The sequence below is a fragment of the Panthera leo genome, chromosome F3, assembly GCF_018350215.1.
Source record: "Panthera leo isolate Ple1 chromosome F3, P.leo_Ple1_pat1.1, whole genome shotgun sequence".
Classification (NCBI taxonomy): domain Eukaryota; kingdom Metazoa; phylum Chordata; class Mammalia; order Carnivora; family Felidae; genus Panthera; species Panthera leo.
Window position 1 is genome coordinate 22,001,622 of NC_056696.1, and position 25,849 is coordinate 22,027,470.

The following is a 25,849-nucleotide window of genomic DNA, read 5'->3' on the forward strand; positions in this document are numbered from 1 at the left end:
TGGCTTCATAGAATGAATTTGGAAGTTTTCCTTTCTTTTCTATATTTTGGCATAGTTTGAGAAAAACAGGTATTAATTCTTCTTTAAATGTTTGATAAAATGATAAAATCCTGGACTTTTGTTTGTTGGGAGTTTGTTACTGATTCAATTTCTTTACTGGTTATCAGTCTGTTCAAATTTTCTATTTCTCCCTAGTTCAGTTTTGTTAATTTATATGTTTCCAGGAATTTATCCATTGCTCTAAGTTGTCCGATTTGTTGGCATGCTTTTTCATAATAGTCTCTTATGATTGTTTGTTTCTATGGGTATTTTTCCTTTCTCATTTGTGATTTTTTTTTCCTTTCTCATTTGTGATTTTATTTATTTGAATTCCCTCTTTTTCTTGATAAGTATGGCTAGAGGTTTATCAATTTTATTAATTTTTTCCAAAGAACCAGTTCCTGGTTTCATTGATCTGTTCTATTGCTTTTTAAATTTCTATATCATTTATTTCTGCTCTAATCTTTATTATTTCCTTCCCTCTGCTGGTTTTAGATTTTGCTTATTGTCCTTCTTCCAGCTTCTTTGGGTGCAAGGTTATATTGAGATTTTTCTTGCTTCTTGATATAGGCCTGTATTGCTATAAACTTCCCTCTTAGAACCACTTTTGCTGTATCCCAAAGGTTTTGGACCATTGTGTTTTCTCTTTCATTTGCTTCCATGTACTTTTTAATTCTTATTTCCTGGCTCATTTACTGTTTAGTAGCATGTTATTTAACCTCCATGTATTGTGGTCTTTCCAGATTTTTTCTTTTGGTTGGCTTCTAGTTTCATAGCGTTGTGGTCATAAAACACACATGGTATGGCTTTGATCTTTTTGAATTTGTTGAGGCTGGTTTTGTGGGATAATATGCGATCTATTCTGGAGAATGTTCCATGTGCACTTGAAAAGAATGTGTATTCTGCTGTTTGGGGATGGAATGGTCTAAATATATCTGTTAAGTCCATCTAGTTCAGTGTACCATTCAAAGCCATTGTTTCTAGTTGATTTTCTGCTTAGATGATCTATCCATTGATATTAGGAGGGTGTTAAAGTCCTCTACTATTGTTGTATTATTATTGATTAGTTCCTTTATGTGTAACTTTTATGTATTTGGTTACTCCTATGATAGGTGCATAAATATTTATAATTTTTACATCTTATTGGATTGTCCCCTTTAATATTATATAGTATCCTTCTTTGTCTCTTGTTACAGTCTCTGTTTTAGAGTCTATTTCGTTGGGGCGCCTGGGCGGCTCAGTCAGTTAGGTGTCTGATGTCAGCTCGGGTCATGATCTTATGGTCCATGAGTTCGAGCCCTGCGTCTGGCTCTGTGCTGACAGCTCAGAGCCCATAGCCTGCTTCGGATTCTGTGTCTCCCTCTCTGCCCCTCTCTTGCTCACACTCTGTCTCTCTCAAAAATAAACATTAAAAAAAAAGTTTGAAGTCTTTTTTGTCTGATGTAAGTATTGCCATTCCAGCTCTCTTTTGACATCCATTTGCATGATAGGTGTTTCTCCATCCCCTCACTTTCCATCTGCAGGTGTCTTTAGGCCTAAAATGGATTTCTTGTAGGCAGCATATAGATAGGTGTTGTTTTTTTACCCATTCTGTCACCTTATGTCTTTGGATTGGTAGGTTTAGTCTATTTACATTAAAAGTAATTGTTGATAAATATGTATTGCCATTTTATTATTTGTTTTGTGATTGTTTCCGAAGATTTTTTTGGATTCCTTCTTATCTTTCTTTTATGTTTTGTTGATTTTCTTTTTTTTTTAATTTTTTTTTTTAACATTTATTTATTTTTGAGACAGAGAGAGACAGAGCATGAACGGGGGAGGAGCAGAGAGAGAGGGAGACACAGAATTGGAAGCAGGCTCCAGGCTCTGAGCCATCAGCCCAGAGCCCGACGCGGGGCTCGAACTCGCGGACCGCGAGATCGTGACCTGAGCCGAAGTCGGACGCTCAACCGACTGAGCCACCCAGGCGCCCCATGTTTTGTTGATTTTCTTTAGTGATATATCTGGAGTTAACTTTCTCTTTATTCATCGCATGTTTAGTAGTTTTTAATTTTTGGTTACTGTTAGTTTTGTATATATCCTCTTCTTCATACAGCAGTCTAAATTAAGTTGATGGTTGTTCCAGTTTGAACTCATTCTTATCTTCTCTCCTCCCCATGTTTTAGGTATATTTTATTTTATTTTATCACCTTTTTTGAGTTTCTTGACTTTTTACAGAAATATTCATTTTTACTGCTTTTGTGTTGTAAGTTTCCTTTTTAAGATCAAGATTACATAGACTAATGACTATACATTTACTTTGAAAGATGTACTGTTTCCTGGCATTATTGTTGGAAAATCAACATGTTGATGGGTTCATCATTCAACAAATACCTACAATATGCCTATAATACACTTTGTACTATGCAAAGTACTAGGAAGCAAATGGCGAGCCAGACCATTTGTGTATTATGAAACTGTAGCCCTATACACTTTTTACTTGGTATTATCCATAGTGGAACCTTGAAATATTAACAGGACCATGGTAGTCATTCTCACCAAAATTTTCATGTTAAAAAAATACTAATTACAGTAACATAGCAGAAGAGCATCTGCTGCTCCACAGCTTTTCAATTCACAAACAGTAGCTTCACACAAGAGATCATCTACCTGGTCTGTGCTAGACACTGGGAATGCAATGGTGAATAAAGCATAGCTTCTGCCCTCAATTAACATAAGGTAACCTAGTGGTGGCAATAACTGCAGCCTAGCTGGGTACTTCATACTCACAGGTTGCTAAAAGCATCAACACTCTCTATGAATAACGTCTAGAGTTGGAAAGTAATCTTGAAACTTATTCCTCTATAAAAATATTCTTAGGGGTGCCCAGGTGGCTCCTGGTTGGGCTTCCGACTTTGGCTCAGGTCATGATCTCACGGTTTGTGGGTTTGAGACCTGCATTGGGCTCTCTACTGTCAGCACAGAGCCTGCTTTGGATCCTCTGTCCCCTCCCCCCTCTCTGCCCCTCCCCGCTCGATCTCTCTCTCCCTCTCTCTCTCAAAATAAATAAATAAACTTTAAAATTAGTTTCAGTGATTTCCTATTCTTTCATTCTAAAGTTTCAAACTGTTCAATGTCGTGGGGCATCTGGGTGGCTCAATGGGTTGAACGTCTGACGTTGGCTCAGGTTGTGATCTCACGGTTGTGGGTTTGAGTCCCAAGTCGGGCTCTGTGCTCACAGCTCAGAGTATGGAGCTGTTTCAAATTCTGCATCTCCCTCTCTCTCTTGCCCCACCCCTGCTCATGCTCTGTCTCTCTCAAAAATAAACATTAAAAATTTAAAAAAAAAGAAATCTTTCAATTTCATACCTATTGTGTGGCTTTCATACCTATTTATGGCAAACCATAGTAGGAAAACCTTTTTATGTCACAATACCCAAATGTATGTACACACATATATAAATAAAATATGGAAGCAAATTTGACAGTTTTACAAAGACCAGTATATCCTAATTTTAATTCTATGTCATGTGCTTAAATCTGGTAGCTGCCCACTGAATTGATTTCATGACCCACTAATGGAAGTTTGAAATTAATGGTCCAATGACTTCAAGATGATTTCTATCAAATTCCTCTGTCTTATCCCACAACCCTCCCTTTTTCTTTCTATGCTATAGCCATACTGTTTGCTTTCCTTTCTTCAATGGTGTCATACTCTTGTCCACTCAGGGCTGTAACCTACCACTTCCCTCCACCCATTTATTCGACAAATATTTAAGGCATAAGCTCTATGTGTCAAGCACTATTCCAGGGTCTGGAGAGGTGAAAGTGAATGAGCTAGATATATTACATTCCCTTTTCTCATTTCTAGAGGCAGTCAGAAAACAAATAATCCAAGAAATAAATGAAGCGATGAGAATTAGAGGTGTATAAAATGATGGAAATGAGCAAAAAGCAGAACTAGAAAATAATCTGAAGTCTGATCTCTGGAAGACAGCTAGCTTTGGAGGGAGGGGAGGGAGTGGGCTTAGAATATAGCGTTCCAGTTTGAGGAACTGAGAGATGAGTAACTGGTTAATGGTGAGGTTGGAAACAGAGGGGAGGCCAAGTCACCCGTTCTTCAGGACTCAGCTTAACTGTCACTTAACTGTCACTTCTCCATAGAGAAGCCTTCTATGACCTTCAGGGTATGTCTGGTCTGCTACTACTGACTCCATTTGCATCTGTACTTCTCCTTCAGGACTTTCGCTCAACTTACATAATGTCTGCCTTTCCTGAGAAAACTAAGGGGTGCATAAAGTCAGGGACTGCATTTATCTTGTTCATAGAGTTATCCCTAATGCCTAGACCAGTGCCGAAAATATAGTAGGTTCAGGATAAAAATATTTATTGGATGGATGGATGAATAATACACACTGTCAGTTTTATATATGAAGGAGATTCACAGAAATAGTACCTGCACCCTCTTTTGATATCCTTCTCTTTCATTCCTATTTTTAACGTCAAGGGATGTTAAATATCAATCTTGATTTTTTTTTTTTTTTTACAAAAAAGCAGAACTGCTATTTCAGAACAGATGAGAGTAGTACTCAAAATGTTGAGAGGAAATGTGTGCTGGCACCCAAAGTTTGGTGTCAGCAACTTTATTTCCTCTTGTCATTCCTAGCAACTCCATTCATAATCACTGCGCTCCTCACCTAACTATTCGCCACCACTGTTACTACTGTATCCTGTGGCAAGACCTGGATAGAGGCTCTCCCAATGTTAAAGCTAAAGGCAGAAAATATGCTTATGATAGCTAACTATCCACGTTTATTAGGTTAGAAATTAAGAGGTAAACAGATAATAAACAAGCAAAACTCATGGCATTTAATCCTAGAGCAACATTCCTTTGCTTTTTAAATCCATTCAGGGCTAGTCTTCTCCTACCTTGGTGAAACCTCGGTCAGCCTCAGAATGTTTCTGTGAAAACATATATAGTTTAGAAACGAAAATTTTAGGACCATGTATTCAATCAAATTAGGCTTGATTTAGAATTGAAGTTTTTCTCCTCCCCAAACTAGAGCCTATAAGGAAAGGTAAGGTCATAGACTTCTCTCCCTCCCTGTCTAGAGTCTAATCGTTCTAACTCGTGAACTCTGGTTTTTAACCCCTCGTGGCTGGAGAAGGCTGGCAAAGATACAAAAGCAAAAAAAAAGTTCTTACTTCACTCTACTATCCTAAGCAGGCTTTGTGATCTCTGGGCCTGGTACATATTAAAGCTGATTCTTTCTTTTCGTAAATAGATGCCTTGGGGAATTCTTCTGAGATACTCAACTTTTGAGATCTCTTCCTTGTATTCCCTGGCATGTAGCAATGCATCTCTATTCTAGCTGAAGGCTTGCACTTTCTTCGAAGCCCCCATGCACCCTGTGGTTTACATCCACAGGTCTTCTGAGGTTCTTTCATTCTAGCAGGCAACCCCCTTGTATAGGACTTAAAATCCTTTCCCATGGTTCTTTAGTCCACAGAGAATACTTATAACTACTTCCTTTCTTTTCTTCAACAGACTGAGAATGCAATTCCTTCCCAAAGAAACTCTCCATTCTGCTACCTGTGTCCCTCTATGTTTTTCAAGCCTGACGAGACACCAGCCAATGTAGGAGACCATATTAGACTCTCTGATAAACTTCCCAAGTAGTCTCTTTAAAGTCCCCTCTCTTTTTTTATTGTTTTTTATTTTTTTAATATGTATTTATTTTTGAGAGAGAGACAGAGCATGAGAAGGGGAAGGACAAAGAGAGAGGGAGACCCTGAAGAGGCTCCAGGTTCCGAGCTATCAGCACAGAGCCTGAGGCGGGGCTCGAACGCTTGTACCTTGATATCATGGCCTGAGCCAAAGTCGGACACTTAACTGACTGAGCCACTCAGGTGCCCCAAAAGTCCCTCCTGTTGACTTCGGGTTAGGAGATATATTCCTTCCAGATCTCTCACCAAAGGAAGAAGGATTCTACTCCAAGCAATTCTCTCCAAAACAAACAACAACACAAAACTCTGATCTCAAAGTCCTCCCTACATATCTACTATTCTAAGCTTTCATACGGGTGAAGTATGTATGGTGTTTTAGAGTTAAACACTACTCTTGCTCACCTGATTTTCTCAAAATGTCAAAGGGTAGGCTGTAGCACAACCTATTTTAGTATTTTATATCTTAGGTCTTAGGTCTTAAAGTCTTGACCAAAGATTCCACTTCAAAGTTCAATATGGAGGTGTGCCAACTGCCAAAATGGCAGAATGAGGAACTTGGGAAATTCTCGTTCCAGAAAGCACTGATAAAAATGGTCAGAGTTATCATAAACAACAACTCTGGAAACTAACCAAAGGACACAGAACACATGAAAGGCACTTATTTTTAAAACTCTACTAAATCTCTAGCCAATAGTATTGTAATAGCATAATACGGTGACAGATGGTGGCTACACTTGTGGTGAGCACAGTATAACATATAGAGAAGTTGAATCACTATGTTACAACCTTCCTGAAATGAATGCAGTGTTGTGTATCTATTAAATCTCAATAAGAGCCCTGGAGGCCTATGACATTTTATAGCAAGAAGCTGTTCCTACCGTCCTCCAGTTCCACAGCATAGAAATTCTAGTTGGGAAGATAGGACAGCCCTGAGGATTTATAGCTCTATTGCCTTTCTGTTTGAAGAAGAGAGGAGATAACTGGTATTTGGAACAAAGTATAGAATATCCCATGTCCAGGTGAATTGTAAAAAACAATAAAGATACAGTAGCAAACAATGTGGGAAGTTTACTGGTTGGGGTGACCAACAAAAGAGCAGACCGTTCAGAAATTTAATAGCAAGATTGAGAGGAGGAGATCAGCAAAGAGCACCTTGCTCTGACCCACTTACTCCTAGTCTGGAAGGCTGTGTATATATGCAAGGCTGTACCTCCTAAGAAGAAAGCTGAGAGGACTTAGCCAAATACTCACTAAAAGGGAGGCCTTGCAAATCCAGAAAGTAAAAACCAGGGAGAACTTGTAACTTCCCTGTATTTGAAAGTATTCCCTGGGCCACATGCAGATTAAACAGCAAAAGGTAGACTTACTTGTTCAAGATGTCTAAGCAAAACTTTAGCTATCACTGCCTGACAGTTAAACTATGCTGACCCAGGGGCAACGGTTAGGAAACCAGGCTTAAAAACAAAAACAAGAATGAAAAATAAAAACTGAGCTGACACATCACAGTATCAGAGTCTGAACACTGTAGGGGAAGACTCCACTGAACCAGCTCAAGAAGTCACTAAAACAAACAGCAGCAGTAACCTTCCCAGAGGAAAGATGAGAATTTAAAGTTGCTGCAATATATAATCTAAAATGTTCAGTTTTCAACAATAAAAACAAAAGAAACGAACAGACAAAGCCAGGAAAATGTGAGCCAGACACAGGAAAGAGAAGCAATCAATAATAAATATCTCTGAGGAACTTCAGATTATGAACTTAACCAACAAATATTTTACAGCATCTGTTATACACATGTTCACCGAACTAAAGGAAATCAGAAAGAATAAATGAAAGTAGGACACGGTAACATGGCAATAAAGAGATACAGACATTCAAAAAAATAGCCAAATGGGAATTCTGGAGTTAACACATAGCTGAAATGAAAAATTCACTAAAAAGGATAAACAGCAGATTTGAGCTTTCAGAAAAATCAATGGATTTAAAGATGCATGAATAGGATGCCTGGGTGGCTCAGTCAGGTAAGCGTCTGACTGACACTTGACCTGAGCTGACTTGACTTGATGCTGACTTGAGTGTCAGCTCAACTCTTGATCTCATGGCTTGTGGGATCGAGCCCCACATCAGGCCAGCACAGAGCCTGGTTGGGATTCTCTCTCTCTCCCGTTCTCTCTCTGCCCCTCCCCTGCTCACGCTCTCTAAATGAATAAACTTAAATATATATATATATGCATGAATAGAAACTATGCAATCCGAAGAACAGAAGAAAAATAAAAAGAATGGAGAAAAATGAACAAAACCTTAGAGACTTGGGGGGACAACAAGTATACAAGCATACATGTAAATGGAATCTCAGTGGACAAGAGAGAAAAAAAGGAAAGAAAAAATATTTGAAGAAATAATGGCTGAAAATTTCCCACATTTTATTAAAACCATGTCAAAAAGCTCAACCAATTTTAAGTGGGATAAGGACAGAGAAATGAACACTTATGTGACTATGACACGTCATTGTCAATCTACTGAAAATCCAAGACAAAATTTTGGAAGTCACAAGAGAAAAAAGGTTCATCATGTACGAGGTAACCAAAATAAGATGAAAGCATGACCTCTCATCAGAACAGAGGCTTGAAATTAGGAGGAGGACATATTCAAAATTCTCAGAGAACAAAACTCTTAACAATGTATACTATACCCAGCAAAATTATCCTTCAAGTGAAGGAGGCAGAGGCTGTCAGACTGGATAAAATCTGTTACATACAAAAGAAGAACGAAATCCAAATAAGATCTGTAGTTTAGTTAATAGCTTTATGCTAATGTCATTTTCATGATTTTGATCATGTTCTATGGTTATGTAAAATGTCACACTGGGGAAATCTGGGTAAAGTGTATATGAGAGCCCTGTGATTTTTTTTTTTTTGTCATTTCTTAAATTATTTCAAATTTAAAAAGTTATTTAAAAAGTCCAATACAGGGGCGCCTGGGTGGCTCAGTCGGTTAAGCGTCCGACTTCGGCTCAGGTCATGATCTCACGGTCCGTGGGTTCGAGCCCCGCGTCGGGCTCTGTGCTGACAGCTCAGAGCCTGGAGCCTGCTTCAGATTCTGTGTCTCCCTCTCTCTCAGACCGTCCCCCATTCATGCTTTGTCTCTCTCTGTCTCAAAAATAAATAAACATTAAAAAAAAAAAAAAAGTCCAATACATGTTGATAGATCTAGTTTATATGTGCAATTTTCATTCCAAAGTTCTAAAGAAGTAACAAAAGAGTCCTATGGGAAAACTCACTAAGGTTTACTTTCTTCAGGATAAAATTACTGGTCATTATTGTTAGACGGTGACAGCATTTTCAATTCCAGTTACAAATAGGCACCGTTTCATCCTTTTATTTATTTCCCTTCATAGTAGTAGATATTTTAAGTTTTTGTGAAATTAAGGCATTCTGTCCAGCTCACCACATTAAACACTGGGAAAATGTTTTTTCCCCCACATCTGGCTCAGTCCTGGAAATCTTATTGCAAGCAGGTTGCACAACGAGTATCACGAATGCTCATGAACCAGCAGTTTGGGAGGTTTTGTGTTTTGTCTTTTATAACTAAGCTGAATAACCAGTGTCGGTGAGTATACATGGTTTTTTTTGTTTTGTTTTGTTTTTGGCTGCCCTGTCATTAGAAACTTCCTGAACACTAATGAGAGGGAAATTTGGATATGCTCTTTAACATACTTGCCTGTGCAATGCAACTTTTGGCTTTCCATGAATGCTTAGTAGTGTGTGGTCTGTCTAAAACGCTTTTAGTCGTACTGTCAGGGCAAGACGGGCTTCTCTGGGAAAAGTGAACAAGAACCAGAAACACACTAGTCCATTTTCTTTCCTGCACAGTGTGATAGGACAACAGGAAGGGAAGAGGCCATCACTAGGTTTGTGGCCTCTGGAGGAAAGGTGGATAGGCGAAGGATCTTTTTCTCTTTCCTTCCATTTCATTGTGTGACAGAACAGAGGAGGTACTAAGGGACTCAGCATGGAACTAGAGGCAGGCTTCCCTGCTGGAACCAGACTGATCTAAGTTCAAGGTTGTCTCCTCTTTTCTCTGACCGTACGATCCTGATCTTCCATTCCCAAACCTGTGAAATGGGGGAAGTGGCCCCCACACCTCACAGAGGCAGTGGGATGATGAAATGAGAGAACACATGTCAGTCATCAAGCACAGTGCCCAGCAGGTCACAAATATACAAAATAATCATTTGCAATTGTTGTTTATGAAATTGGCGCTTCCCCCCACCTGCCTCCGCCAAATTGCTTCAATTTCCTGAGACTTCTTTGGCTCTTTGGAAATTTCTTTTTTTTTTTAATTTTTTTAACGTTTATTTATTTTTGAGACAGAGAGAGACAGAGCATGAACAGGGGAGGGTCAGAGAGAGAGGGAGACACAGAATCTGAAACAGGCTCCAGGCTCTGAGCAGTCAGCACAGAGCCCGACGTGGGGCTCGAACTCACGGACAGTGAGATCGCAACCTAAGCCAAAGTCGGATGCTCAACCGACTGAGCCACCCAGGCGCCCCATGGAAATGTCAAAGAAATTCAAGTAGGCAAATTTGTTAAGCAGCTCTTACAAAGACTGTGTACTTTTTCATACTCAACAATGAGTTTTAGTTAGAGATTGTACTCCTGCTTTTGATCTGCTAAAATTTAAAAAAATATATTGGGCCACTAACTTGTCTGCATCCAAACTCAGAGCTTTCTCCATTATGCTGGATATAGAAAGGGGTTCCAAAAGCAAAAAGGGCAAGGTGCCATGGTTCCCACCATCACCATCTTTCCCACCATCACCATCCTTGTTACAATGGCATGACTAAAGTTTGAAATTCTTAGATTATTTTGCTGGAGCTTTTTTAAAACCTAGGCCAAGCAAAGAGTTCGCTATCATCAACAGGCATAGAAAAATAAAGAAACAGCAGGAATTAAGATAAGTAAACGAATGGCTTTTTTATTAGATAGAAATGTCTCTCAAGCCATATTCTCAGTGTACCACAGACAATCTGTTAAGAGAATTTTCCTGTTCCCAAAGAAATCTAAAAGCATGCCACCAGATACAAAGGTGCAGATTGATTCCCTCGGTCTGTTTCCTAAACCAGGAACCCAATGGTATTGAATTTGCCTCCCATTTCCCACAGAAAGACACCTGGTCCCAGTGGCTAATGTCCATGCTATTCCTTTTGAACTGATTTTTTCTGCTCTGTTTTTACTCCTAGGTCTCTGGTACTGCTTCTTTATCTCTCAAACTTCTATTATTGAAAGTTCGTTATGTAAACAAACCAGTATATATGGAATTCCTACTAGAGTTTCAGAGAAGAAGTAGGCAGTTTCAAATAGAAAAGGCTTGATAGAAAAGGTGAATAAGCTGCTATTCAAAATCCTGAACAAGCTTAGATGTAGAGAAATGGGAGATGGAAACACTTTCTCTAGGAAAAGGACATGAACAGTGAGCCACAGCCACATTGGAGATGCTCTGTCCTGTCTCAGTTTCGTCCGGTGCTGTGCCACTGCCCTCACACGTTCTCTACAGGATAGTCTCTGCCTGCCCCTCAGGGTTCTGTGTAAACTTACTCTCTGAAGTAAACTATCTCTTTATTGACTGTCTTTACTATCTCCTTATCCTACAAGGTTAGGACCCTTGCATTTCTTTTTGAGCTCTCTCACCACACTGTTATATACCACATTACCATTATATATAGCGTATGTCTCCCCTCACTGTGAGCAGCATGAGGGAAGTTCTAGCTCCTTCCCCTGCATGAGCCCCAAATGATCCCTCAATTACTACTAACTGAAAAGATGAATGAACAAATGTGGGCATTTGTATGGAGTGCTGGGGAAAACCACAGATGAGGTCTTGTGTTGAGAAATAATCAAGGGGAAACAAAGCCTATTTATAGACCCTAGACCGACAAAACTGGAAGACATTTTAGCAATGTTTACTTTATTTTCTTTTTATTATTTTTTTAATTTGCTTACTTAATTTGAAAAGTTCACATTCATTAAACATTTCCTAGGTGCCAAGCACGGAGCTAAGTGATTTATATACACCACTTCATTTCGTCTTCATAACAAGAGGGGAATTATTATCGCCATTTTAGAGATTAAACAAAACAAAACAAAAACCTTAAGAAAAGTTAAGTGATTTGTCTAATTGGCAACTCAAATTGAGGCAGACAGTCTCCCAAACCACACTCTACAAGAGAATTCTGTCTTCCAGGAAGACTAAGAAACTTTCCCCAGGTCATACGGCCCTAGAATCCTGACCCTCTGCCTCACATCAAATTCTTATTTTCTATACCATTCTGCCACTCCATCAAAGACCCTAAAGGACAGGCATTAATTCCAAGACATCATACAATAAACAACTGCATGTGAAAGAATCTTAGCAGAGAGATGGCATGATGGGAGGAGCACTTTGTATTAGTTTGCTAGGACTATGGTAATAAAATGCCACAAACTAGGTGGCTTAACCAAATAGAAGCTTATTTTCTCACAGTTCTAGAGGCTGGAAGTCTAAGATTGACCTATCAGCAGGATTGGTTTTTTTTCTGAGGCCTCTCTCATTGGCTTACAAATGGCCACCTTCTCCCTGTGTCCTCACATGGTCTTTCCTCTATGCCCACATGCCCCTGGTGTCTCTATGTGTGTCCAATTTTCTTCTTCTTATAAGGACACATTCTGAGATCCTGAGCTTAGAGCTTCATCATATTAATGGAGGGTGGGCACAATTTAGTCTAAAACACACCAATAATGTAAACATAGCCATTAAATAAGAAGCATATGGTCGCTAATGGAGAAATGCGGTGTTTGAGGAGAAAGGGGCGCAGCCAGCCAGAGAGGTCCAGATGTGTTAGGAAATGCATCTAAAGGAGAACTGTGGATGTGATAAAGAGGAGAGGCCACAGCATCTTTTAAATGGGCACGCCTCCCTCCCCCGGTTATTTAAAAAGAGCATGCATGCGTGCACCGGATGCATGCATGTACACACACACACTCTATAACTGAAACACAATACGTAACAGTTCATTCCACCACTTCACAATTGCGAAGTCTAATCCAGATGAACCTATTGCAAGGGCTGAGGAAACTGGCCTGCCCAGTTTCACACGCTGCGTTACAAACAAAGTAAGAATGTTGCGTCACCGCTGAGCCAGTTGTCAGCTTTTCTTTCCTTGACTCTCTGGTTTGCTGTTATTTTCCATTGTTTCATCTCTAGATGGCCAAAACCAAGCCACCATTCTCACTGTATGTCCAGTTCACAAAATTTTAAAATTGGAAGAAATACGCACAACTACCACCCAGGCAGAACTTCTTTGTGCGAATATACAAGCCGAGGCCTAAAGGTATAAACAAACCTAGTGGAGAGACCAACGGCAGACTGCTCCAAAATGTGCCACTTTGGCGTATTGAATATTTTGTTTATTTATTTTTAAGGGTTTTTTTTGTTTTTCTCATTTTTTTTAATGTTTATTTTTGTGAGAGTGACAGTGCAAGTGGGGGAGGGGCAGAGAGAGACAGACAGACAGACAGACAGAATCTGAAGCAGGCTCCAGGCTCTGAATTGTTAGAGCAGAGCCCAACGCGGGGCTGGAACTCACAAACTGCAAGATCATGACCTGAGCCGAAGTCAAACGCTTAACCAACTAACTGAGCCACCCTGGAGCCCATGCATGTTGATTATTTTAAAATAAAAGATACTTAAGAAATAGCCAATGCAAAAAGAACACTCTGACTGCCACATCCCACCGTCCCACCCCCACCTTTGTCTACAGAAAGCAGGAAATAAATCTCCCATGTGAAAGGTACCCTCACTGGACCAGAAGGTAAAGAGAGACATCCCCATCACCAAAGATAGGGAATACCGAGCTGAAAAGGCTATTTGAACAATCTTTGTTACTTTTAGTAATTTAGTACCCCAACCCAAATTAGTTTAGGATTCCTTATCAATTAAAGTGCCTAAACATAAGTTTTCTTTGTCCTGTCTATTTCTCACAAATTTATTGTCTCTGTCTAAAAAGTATACAAACTGCCTACCCTGGTCATTTCTTTAGAACTTGCTTCTATGCACACATAATTAAACTTTGGGTTTTTTTTCTCTTGTTAATCTGTCTCATGACAATTTAATTCGTAGACCAGCCAGAAGAATCTTGAAGGGTAGAAAGAAATTTTTCCTCTTGACACTAGCCAAGTTCACCCAGTAGGAAAAACAGCTGAACAAAGTCTTTCACTCTCAACCAGCTACTCTTTCTTTGTACCCTACCACATTCCCTCCTCTCCCCTGCCCTTCACATACTCAGGCTAAAAAGGAGATGCATCCAAAATAAAAAGGATATAAATATATATAAATATATATATATATTTTAGCCTGACCAAAATCTGAAGTTGCCAAGTTATTATTTGATGGTGCAGAATAGGCTCAAGATATGAATTTGAGAGAAATGAAAAACTGAATTTATATGGTTGGTCAAATAAAGTTTTAAAAGAGTCATTTTCATCTTTTACACTTTTCCGAATTTGAATTATAGTTATAAGATGTTAACTTGCAAATATGAAGTGGACTATTTAAAAAAAAATTCCTCTTGCCACATAGACGAGTATGGAATAATACCACATTGACAAGTGTTAACTATATTAGGTTCATTTTCAGAAAACGTAGAATAACGTTCTTTTTCTTAAAAGAAACAGATACATTAATGCCCTTGGTGTTACCACTTTTTAAATATACCTAATGACATGACACAAAACGCTAGCAAAAAGAGAATGTTTTGAGAAGCATGTTTACTTCCACAGCTTTCTCTCTCCAGACCAGGAGGTTTGCAAAAAATGCTCCCCTAGAGAGTATTTGTGTTTTGTTGAGGGTTCCACTCCCCCTTAATTGCTGCCCTTTTTTCATGACGTACTCAAGATTGCCACAGGAGGGGAAAGCCATATCTTTTTTCTAAAGTAAACAGTCTAGGGAAAACCCCCAGGAAAATCGTCATGTTGGCTTAAATGTTTCATGAGAACCATTTTATTACTGAATGAAATTATCAACATTTTGGGTTTGTTTCACTCTTCAACTGACACAATAACTATTTCAGGCAGCTAGTGAGGTAGTTAAAATATGGATGTTGACTGTGAACTTGAAGTGGAAAAGGTTGACAAATAAATATAGCAGGACTGTGGAAGATAAGAGGAGCCATACACCCACCCATCCGAGGCACTACCAGGAAGCGAAACCACTAAGCTGGAAATGAGCATTCTACTTGTCCTGGATTGTGTTACATGAAATAGGAATTCAAATCCACTGTTCTTTTCTCAGGTTGTAAGGAGCTTTAGAAATTTGCTTCTAGATACTGTGAATGGCAATTCGCTTTTTAAAATAAACCGGAAACCCAGTCTTTTGAAGGATGAAGAGCTGTGTAAATGTGCATTTGAAGGCAATACCCTCAGGAGTTCTTGATCTTTTTTGTACCATGGACCACTCACTCTGGCCATCTGGCAAAGCTAACCCCTGAGTAGAGTATGACATTATAAAGTTCATGAAATAAAAACATTGGATTACAAAGAAAACTGATTTTATCAAAATACATGGAGTCTATGCAGTCTAGTACACCCCTTATATGATACTTATATATGCTTCAGAGACTTGCGGTATGTTTTCCCCCTCTACTTCTGTGGAACTAAAGTTCTAAAGTTCAATGTAAAATTTTTGAGGACCGAAGAGCTCACAGCACCATAAAGGGTAAAATGATAAAAACAAAAAACAACAACAACAACAAAAAAACAGTTCTTTTTTGTGCTACCTCTGCTAGCACCATAATAAATGTGTAAAGCCAATCTGAATATTTAGACGTTGCATGTAAAAAAACACAGGCTGGAATAAATTAGAAACACCATCATTTGCTTCAAAATAGGAAATTTACATTTTCTCAACCTTAGAGCAACAAGCTAGAGAACAGTACCAAGGACATTGGTAGAGTCTGTAAGAATATTTCTACTGAGCTTCTCTGCTGGTGACATAAATGTCCCTCCCTCCCAGTGAGCTTGCAAAAAATATGAAATTAACAAAAACAGTGCTACATTCTCCCCTTCAGTTTGCAGATGTCCCCTTCATTTTTGGACAGGAAGAAGTTAGATAACTACATCTAAACCACAGCCTAACAAATATGGCCAGAACCCAGGAATAAAGTACAGAATGACTTTCCAATTCATGGCGTGTCTCATTGAGGTAGGAGGAAAGGAGGCCAGAGAAGAACCTTGAGTGGCAAGCAGTGCATCTGGAAAAGGTCCGAGCCAGATGCAAACTTAAGGGCATTTGACCACAAAGAGCTTCCCCTCCTCTGCATGTTGCCAGGCTTGACCCACACAGACTCATTGCTCTCATTCAGGAAAGTGCCCAGCCATCCTTAGTGCAAAACTAAAGAACTTTAATGTTATAAGGATTTAAATATATATATACGTATATATACGTATTTAAATATATACGGTAACCATATGGTATGGTTACCATATGGTAACCATACGGTAACAGCTGGTTATGGTAACCAGCTGTTCTCCAAAGTTCTAAGGATTAAAAAAGAAAAGGAAAGGACTTTTAGTTGCAAAATCAAGGATGTATTTCAGGTTGATGAAAGAACATCCTGATAGCAAGGCTATAAAAGAAAAACTTTTTCTGATGGTCGATTATTACTACCACATGTTTTGGCCAGCCTTATACTATAGAGCTCTAATGGTTCAAATTCTATAAAGCAACTAAACTATCTTGAGGGAGCACTGATGGCTTCCAGGAGCCTGGAGAAGTAAGCAAAAGCTGAGGAAAGCTGAAGGGTATGATATAAGGCAGACATAAGAACTTACCTAGGCACCCAATAAAGGCCGGCACAGCAACTGTTAGGCAATCAGAATTTAAAATGACAATGACAGTTCTAGCAACTAAGACAAGAAGAGTAAAAAGCCCAGTATGGTGGCTCCTGGAGCAGGTAAAGGCACTGAGATTTGCCAAAGTGATATCCAGTCCAGGCAACTGGAAAGGTAAGAATCCGACAAGAGTGAAAGCAACAAATTCAATCCCTTCCTACAAAATGCTAGAAATCAAGCCAACTTGTAATTACTCCCTGCTAGTTAATAATTACCTTAGATAAAAAGGTCTGTATTCTATAAGCTCATGAATTTCTATGCATTGTTTTAGGTGTTTTGTTTTCATTTTGTGTTTTGGCTCAGGGTACTGCCTGTTCATCTTAAGGATTTCCAGATTTTCTTGCTTGCTTGCTTTCAAAACTCCCACTCTAGAAGAATTCAGCCATTCTAGCTTCTCTGGGTTTGCTCCTAGCATTTAGCTAGAGAAAAACCACATAACCTGGCAGACAGGTTTTATTTTCGGTTCACATTCTCAACATTCACAGAGGCCCTGGACACTACACAGTATCTTTCTAAGTTTTTCCTGTGAATTTGCATCCCCATTCTAGAAAATGGCTTTCTTCTCCACCTTGCCTCTCCCCACCCCCCTCTCTTAGCTGGTGACCTCATCTCCCTTCCCTGAGAAAACAACACCAGAGGGAAGTGTCTTATCTTCCCACCACCAAATCAGCAAACTCCCTGTACTTGCACTTCAGTCCCGTTTGCCTTCACCAAGGAAGCAGAATTCCTCCTCCTGTTAAGAGACCTGACCCCGCAAGTGGCTCTTGGGACACAAAAGCCCTCTCTCTTCTGTAAGTACATGATAGTCATACCTCTCTTTTCTGAACAAACAAAATGACTTTCTCCTGATGACCTGATGAGCAAGCCCATAGAAGTCCCTCTGCTTCATATTCCTCCTCCCTCCATGTTTCCACGTTTCTGCTGCATTTACCAACAGATTTCTCCAGAGGGCCAGTTGTTCACAGGGTATCCGTGCTCCCAGAGTCCTCACCCCCCATCCACGGGCAACCTCACGCACACTTTCTGTCCCCATCACTCCACTGAAACTGCTCTTAATCAAGATCACTAATGACCACCAAGTTTTCAAGTGAAGTCACTTTTCTACCCTCTGTTTCCCTGGAACCACTTTGCTTCCTTTGCACCCACGACATTACCCCAATCTCTGGTTTTCCATCCAGCTTCTTGCTTGCTTTCTCGAAGGCTCAGGTACCAGTGCTTTGCCTGGAGCCCCCAGCGCAAGCCACACCCTTCTCTCTCCATTCACCTCCTACGCTCTCTCCTCTCTCTCGGCTTCTCATCCCTCACAGCCTCACTTTATGCTTACGTTTCACCTCAGGGAAACTTTTCAGTCCTGCCCCTCTCCAGATTATTCTCAACTGTTGGAATCAGGTTGCTTCCTTTATCATCTGTTTATTGTTTGCTTAATTATTGCCTCTCTCTTCCAAGAGGGAATTAATCACACCTGCTTTATTCACCCAGGTCTCCCCTACAGGGATCACAGTGCCTAGCATGTAGTCAGTCTGAATTAAAACTTCCTGAATTGGTGAAGGAGTAAATGCATACAGCCCAGTGATCACCAATTCCTGGTAATATTAGCTCTGGATTTTTCTTTTTAACCCAACAAGTAAAATTCTTTTTCTTTTTTTTTATGTTTACTTATTGTTGAGAGATAGAACATGAGCAGGGGAGGAGCAGACAGAGGAGACACAGAAGCAAAAGCAGGCTCCGGGCTCCGAGCTGTCAGCACAGAGCCCCACGCGAGGCTCGAACTCATAAACTGTAAGATCGTAACCTGAGCTGAAACCAAGAGTCAGAGGCTTAACCGACTGAGCCACCTAGGCACCCCTCAGCAAGTAAAATTCTTAAGTGACAGAGAGAGCGCAGATTTTCTAAATTGTTTCCTTTAATATCTGTTCTTTTTCTAAGTATTAAAAAGATATATTTTTCCTACCATTTTTCTAGGAGTGCTATATACTATATTAATAAAACAGTATTTTCCTCATAGAAAATTATGATTTATACAAATGTGTTTTCATTCTGACAATTGTTCACGAGGTATTAATCAACCAAACCAATCTGTCAATCTAAAACATAATTTAGGGGCACCTGGGTGGCTCAGTCAGGTAAACATCTGACTCTTGATTTCGGCTCAGGTCATGATCTCATCATTTGTGAGACTGAGCCCGCACTGGGCTCCTCACTGAAAGCACAGAGCCTGCTTCAGATTCAATCTTTCCCTCTCTCTCTGCCCCTCCCCCCTACTCTCGCTCACTCCCTCTCAAAATAAGTAAACTTTAAAAATAAATAAGTAAATAATTTCAACAGGAAGAATTTCTGCAAACACTGAAGGAGTCTCACAAAGTTGATTCTTTTATTACTTTTCATTGATAGCAGAGACATCATTAGTGGTAAGGGTAAGAAAAAAATCCCATATAAATATTATGAGCTTTCATGTATTTAAAATATAAATTCTTGGTGAACACCGCCTCAAAAAATAAGTACCAAGTGGTAGTCTATAAGCAACCATCTTAATAATCTGCAGTTAAATTTTTAACTAACCAAGAAATCTCTTTAAATGAGAATTTTTGCTATGTGGCATCTTCCTAAAATATGTTAGTACCATCTTCTAAGGATCAAGGGTCTAACAATACTTTGAAGTTCTTATCTGAACGTGAATTCCCATTACATATTGAAAGCAGTGATTTAGAAGACTGTGCCATGAACTACCGATAACTCTGGTGTTACCTTTTTAAGATCTAAATTTGTGACCTCCATCAATTTTAAATTCATCTGCCTCTTCTTCATGACAGTTGAATGGAAAGGAATACAATACCCGTTTGAGGTTTACGGTATATATAACAAGGGACTGATGGACATTAAGCGATCTTAATTACAGGGGCACCTGGGTGGCTCAGCCGATTAAGTGTCCAACTCGGGCTTCAGCTCAGGTCATGATCTCGCAGTTTGTGAGTTCAAGGCCCACATTGGCTCTGCACTGTGGCGCCTACTTGGAATTCTCTCTCTCTCTCTCTCTCTCTCTCTCTCTCTCTCTCTCTCTCCCTCCCTCCCTCTCCCTCTGCCCCTCCCCTGCTTATACACCCTCTCTCTCTAAATAAATAAAATTAAGTCATAAAAAAAGACATCTTAATTACAGATGCAGGTGCCTATACAGCATGTCCTCACAGCTGCATGCATCTGTAGGCCCTTTTCCCCAAACTGCTTTTCTGTAAATTCTTACATAATTGCTTTAAATTTCTTTCCTCAATACTTTCCTAATATTGAACCAAATACATGTAAAAAGTCTACAAAATGGATTACCCTGTTGTTTCAATAAATTAAAAATGATATTTGTACAAAGTGGAGATAAACCGTACTTCCAAACAAAGTTGTAAAGGTAGACTAAGAATCAGAAAGGATCAAAAACACTGAGATTCACACAGCAAGAGCAGCAAAATTTTGGTGCATCTCTTTTTTTCTCAGGCAGGTGCAAGTATCAAAAGATCAGAACAGTGTCTGCTCTGGTTACTGTCCTCTTTGGAAAGGACTCCAGAACCAACTAACCGTTGGGTCCCCCCAACTGTCCCCGCCCTAAGCGTCAATGAGTAGATGAAGAGATGCTAGTAAATTCATTTTCTCTAAGTTGGTTCTCAGAGTGGCTCAGTCGGTTAAGCGGCCGACTTTGGCTCGGGTCATGATGTCACGGTTTGTGGGGTTCGTGGATTTGAGTCCAGCGTCGGGCTCTGTGCTGACAGCTCAGCCCCTGGAGCCTGCTTCGGATTCTGTGTCTTCTTCTCTCTCCGTCCCTCCCTCACACTCTGTCTCTGCTTTTGTAAGCATTCAAACAAATTATAAATAAAAAGTTGGTTCTCGACAAATATGGATGCTATTTTTCCTACAAAACCTTCATAAAGAATCGTGTAACCCTTAGTCTTCATCTTCTCTACATGAAACAAGTCGAGATGTTCCTGGAGCTGTGGGACATTCTACAAGGGTGTTGGCCCACTTCCCTGAACCCTCCTCAACTTCTCTGGTTTTGTAGACTATGACAGTCTATGAGAATAAAAATGGCTTTCTTTCATTTTTCTATGCATCTCACCCATTTTTAAAGAACAGGTTTCAGGCGACAATAAGAACAATTTTCCAAAATTGAGAAAAGCGATAGTTATAGAATTTGTATTTCCAGTTTAATGTTTAGCCTTTGATATTAAGACCCCCCCCCCCCCGCAACACTTCAAAATTATTGAGGACCTTTTTTTTTTCAATATATGAAGTTTATTGTCAAATTGGTTTCCATACAACACCCAGTGCTCATCCCAAAAGGTGCCCTCCTCAATACCCATCACCCACCCTCCCCTCCCTCCCACCCCCCATCAACCTATTGAGGACCTTTAATAAGGCCTTTGGTTATGTGAGTTATTTCTTTTTAAAAAATTTTTTTTAATGTTTATTTATTTTTGACAGAGAGAGAGAGAGAGAGACACCTAGCATGAGGGGGAGGGGCAGGGAGAGAGGGAGACACAGAATCTGAAGCAGGATCCAGGCTCTGAGTGGTCAGCACAGAGCCCCGACGTGGGGCTCGAACTCACGGACCATGAGATCATGACCTGAGCCGAAGTCAGACACTCAACCAATTGAGCCACCCAGGCGCCCCATGATTATGTGAGTTATTTCTATTGATATTTACCATATTCAAAATGAAAACTGAAAAATAAAGGATTTAAAAATCACATTGAAAGAGGCAATTCATAAACAAAGACACATGAGTGGCCAGTATAAAATTGCCCAACCTTATTTCTGAAAAAAATATACATTTGAACAAGATACCATTTTTCATATAACAACTAAATTTTTGGATTTATTGTTGTTTGTCCCATGTGACTGATAACACGGTGTTAGCGTTATCATAGGGAAGTTCTACTCTCGCATACTGCTTCTAAATTGATACAATTTTTCTCAAGAGCAAAATGGCAACAATAATTTCTAACCTTCCGTGAAATTCTGTTGAGCATTTTTGAGAATCCTTCAAACACTCAATTATTATTATTACTCCTATTTTACAGTGGAGAAAAGAGTGCTTTGATAAAGCAACTGGCTTATGATCTTACAACTTGTAAGTAGTGAACTTTTGTTAAAACCTGGGCGCACACTCTTAAGAATCTATCCAAAGGAAGTACAATCTATCCAAAGTTGTGCACAAACATTTACATAAGGGTCTTTGCTGAAACGTTATTTGTAACAGTAGAAAACAAATCCACCTGAATATCCAAAAATCAATGATCAGCCAATATAACATTTCCACAGTCCAAAAATTACATGCTGGTGAGAAGCACTCTTATTCATGGGTAGATAGCCATTACTTGTCCAGTACCTGGCACACAGTAGGGACTCAATAATATTTGCTTCAGATAAGAATGAACACAAACTTATACACAAGTATAAAAAAATAATGTTTTAACAGACAATATCATGCCTGAGGGGTAAGCATGTTATAAAATAGCAAGAGTAGCGTGTTAAACTAATGAAATAAGGAGGCTGTTAGATAAGGTGACACTAATGCCTTGGTGGTCTACATAAGCAAACCAAAGTCCAAAACGGTCTAAAAACTAACCCTACATATTGAAACCTAAGGACAACCAACCACAAACAGCCAACTAGGCTTTAAACTACAGCCAATCAATAATTTTGTTACATTGATTCCACTCTTTCTTGATAGAAGTCTCTTTTTGGAGAGCCTGCTGGGGAAGTGCTTCTGTCCACTTTTGTTTTGCACTGTCTCGTTCCACTTAACTGTTGCTCAAATAAACTTTAAAAATTTTTGATATGCTTCAGCTTACCTTTTAACAAATGTAATCACAATTTTGTAAAATGTACCTGTGAGTGTATGTATAGAAAAATGTCTAGAAGTATAAACAGATGTATATAAATGAATTCCTGTCTCTTTGTCTCTGTACTGATGCCTAATAGTTAATAAATATTTGTTGACTGACTGACTGACTGAATGAATGAATGACATTTTAAAAACAGCCCTTGAGGAGGGGCACCTGGGTGGCTCAGGTGGTTGAATGTCTGACTTGGGCTCGGGTCATGATCTTACTGTTCATGAGTTCCAGCCCCACAAAGGGCTCTGGGCTGACAGTTCAGAGCCTGGAGCCTACTTCAGATTCTGTCTCCCCCTCTCTCTGTCCCTCCTCTGCTCATACTGTGTCTGTCTCTGTCTCTCTCTCTCTCTCTCTCTCTCTCTCTCTCTTAAAAATAAACATTGAAAAAAATTTTAAAAATAGCCCTTGAGTGGATTATAGGTCATTTTTTCCTTTCCTCCTTTGCAATTTTCTATATTTAATGAAATTTAAGCAGTGAGTATGAATTATCTTTGTAATAAACAAGAATATTATAAAACAATCATGCAGGGAAATATTGTTAGGAATTTTGGAATAAAAACAGCAAATACAGACATCCCATAATCCAATAAAATATAACTTGTATCTTATTTTCCTACTTGTTTTATGTGCTGCATCAACAATTAAAAATATCAGATGTTACAGAAAAATGGCAAGCTTAATATTACACAGTTAATTATTACTGGGGTTCAGTATAGAATCCAGGTCACTTGGTAGTTTTTTCCATTACACCACACTGCTTAGAGTCCCAGAACACTAATGAATGAATGACAGTATGGGCACTGCAATATTCACTGTTTAACAATTCTTCTTATCAGTGAAATGATTTGCTAATTATTTGATACGAGTAGAAAACTCCAAAGTTCTAAGAAGTACTACATGTGCATGTGACATGAATTGTTTTGGTGGGTTTGTGATCTTCCTAATGGTGTTTCCAAATTTGTACATTTTGGAAGAGCATACGTGCATTATTCTGGGGAATGGTCTATAGATTTCACAAGATTTGTAAAAGGGTCTGTGATTTAAAACAAAAAAAAGCAAAGTTGAGAAAAATTAGAGCTATAAAGTCTGCAAGCAAGAGGAGGGGAAAACACTGAAGGTAATTACAAGGCTTATGAGAGGAAAAGGAACCACAGCTAACTCTGTCTTCCTCTTTTTTATTCCTGGAACTTGTGTTTTAATATACAAATGACATGGTTTTATGATTTTGCTTTCTAAGTAGTGACACCAGGAAAGACACTGCTGGGTTACAAACACAGGCCAAATTAGCTCTACGGAATGAACTTTTTATCAGGTACTAGGAAATCTATTTAATAATTTTCCTTTTCCTATTAAAATACAAATGCAAAATACTTCAAAAGTGACTTACAATGTTAAAAGGACTGTAAGTCACAATTGGGGTGTTTTGCATTTATGTTTAAGTAGGAAAAGGAAAATTATTAAATAAGTTTCTTAGTTTCTTGTTCCATAAAATGTGCTTCCCTTTCAGGAAGTCTGCAAAGCTGCTTTCAGCAAATGCAGAATGCACACTTCTCTGTGCATTTCACAATTATTGCTTAATTTAAAATTTAACTCTTCCTTTGCTCAGTGAAAGCAGCAAATACTTGCTTCTTATCCCAACATCAAACTTGGTTGGCAGGGTCTAGGGACCTCCAGGAATAAAATTTTAAAATTCTTAACAGGGTTTGTTTCACTACGATTCCCTGCAAATATCTCTTCAGCTTCAATTCCAAATTTCTGAAACAAACAGAAATAAAACACAAATCCTCCTTGAACTCAAAGGGTTGTACATGCAAATATCCTAACCAAGAACTGACACCCATCCAGATGAGATGCCTCTACTATATACTCTCCATGTGCGTTGGCCGAATAAATGCTTACATCATCAACCAGTGTGACCAGCGTTTCTTGTTCTACTCTTTGAGATGAAAATCATTATTTTTAACACTCCAATGATTGTAAGTTCTAGGAGACTTACATAGGTTAAGCCACTCTTATTTCAAAGCCAAATGCCTTTTTTAACTTTTTCTAAAACAAAGTTACCAAAATAGTATCCACACTCAAAACGTAACTTTGGTATTTGCTCAAAACTTGCTCAGGATCTAGCTCTGTTCTCCAGGCTCCTCAATTAACTTAGGGAAGGGCAAATCAGAATACCAGTGGTTTTACAATTCCTTTTCCAACATGGTCTTTCTTTTCTCCTGACGCTGCAGCATATGAGAAACCCAGGAACGCTTTGCATAAGTAATCGAAACGACTTTTTTTTTTTTTTTTTTTTTTTTTTTTTAAATTAAAACGTTAACAGAGCCCACAGACTCCATCGCTAAGGAGTATTAGTGGCTGTCAAAAACCACACCGCTCTAGTCCGGGATCGGTAACCTCAGGGAGGCATCACGTGGAGCTCTAACAAGAGCCACCTCACTGCCCTGTCGACCGGTCGCTTTCTTTGGGGGCTCTAAGTAAGGGAAACCCCTGTCGATCCATTCGCCCATGCCTTTAGACCCCGGGAAGCAAGCTGGCATTTGTTACGAAGAAATTAAGTGCCCTGATCTGAGTCTCCTTTCCAAAAGGCAGAGGAGAGGCAGACTTTGTAAAGCAGCGAACCACCGGTTTCCCTCCGTCCTTTCTCCCTTTCAAGTCAGATACGAACTTAAAAGCTAAGGAGCGTGGGGGAGAGAAGTGAGCGGGGCAAGAGTAAATATATTGCTTACTGTTCCCAGAGTTACATGAGATTCTTCAGGCTCCTTTATGCCTCTAGCTTTCTGTCAGGATCCTTTTTCAGCCGGGACGACAGAGGAGTTCAAGTCCAATCCTTGGTAGGAGGGGCTAAACTGTGGGCTGGTTTCCTTCAGTCTTCGCAGCTGTTTTAAGGTGGAATGAAAGACGAAGCGAGGGAAAGCAATGTTCTCGAAGAAGCGGGTATCTTAAATGTAAATGTTAACTTCTCAGAACCGGAGTCTGAAGTCCCAAAACATGCTTAAATAGTATGTAAGTGAGCTGATCCGAAACCACGTGGATGCTACTGTGTGTGTCTGTGTGTATGTGTCTGGAAGCACGTCTTATCCTTAAGTAGTTACAGCTTCCTGTCCACCGCCCCCCCCCCCCCCAACAAGTAACAAAATTGAAAAGATGAATAACCTAGAGCATTTTTGCATTCTTTAAAAGGGCAAAGTTTATAACAAACCCAAAATATAAAATGGATACATTTTGAAGAACAATAGAAGACCACTTTAATTATTGCACTATGTGTTAACTAACTTGGATTTAAATTTTTAAAAATGC

The 25,849-nt window shown here is 39.3% G+C and overlaps 1 protein-coding gene across 1 annotated transcript in view; it reads right to left on the bottom strand.

Moving 5' to 3' along the window:
• Positions 1 to 25,583, bottom strand: part of PLA2G4A (phospholipase A2 group IVA) — a 160,110-nt gene extending 134,527 nt beyond the window's left edge. The window contains exon 1 of the mRNA XM_042926228.1: positions 25,279 to 25,583. The gene's annotated coding sequence lies outside the window, so the exon portion shown is untranslated. The remainder of the gene's footprint in view (positions 1 to 25,278) is intronic.
• Positions 25,584 to 25,849: the final 266 nt, after the last annotated feature.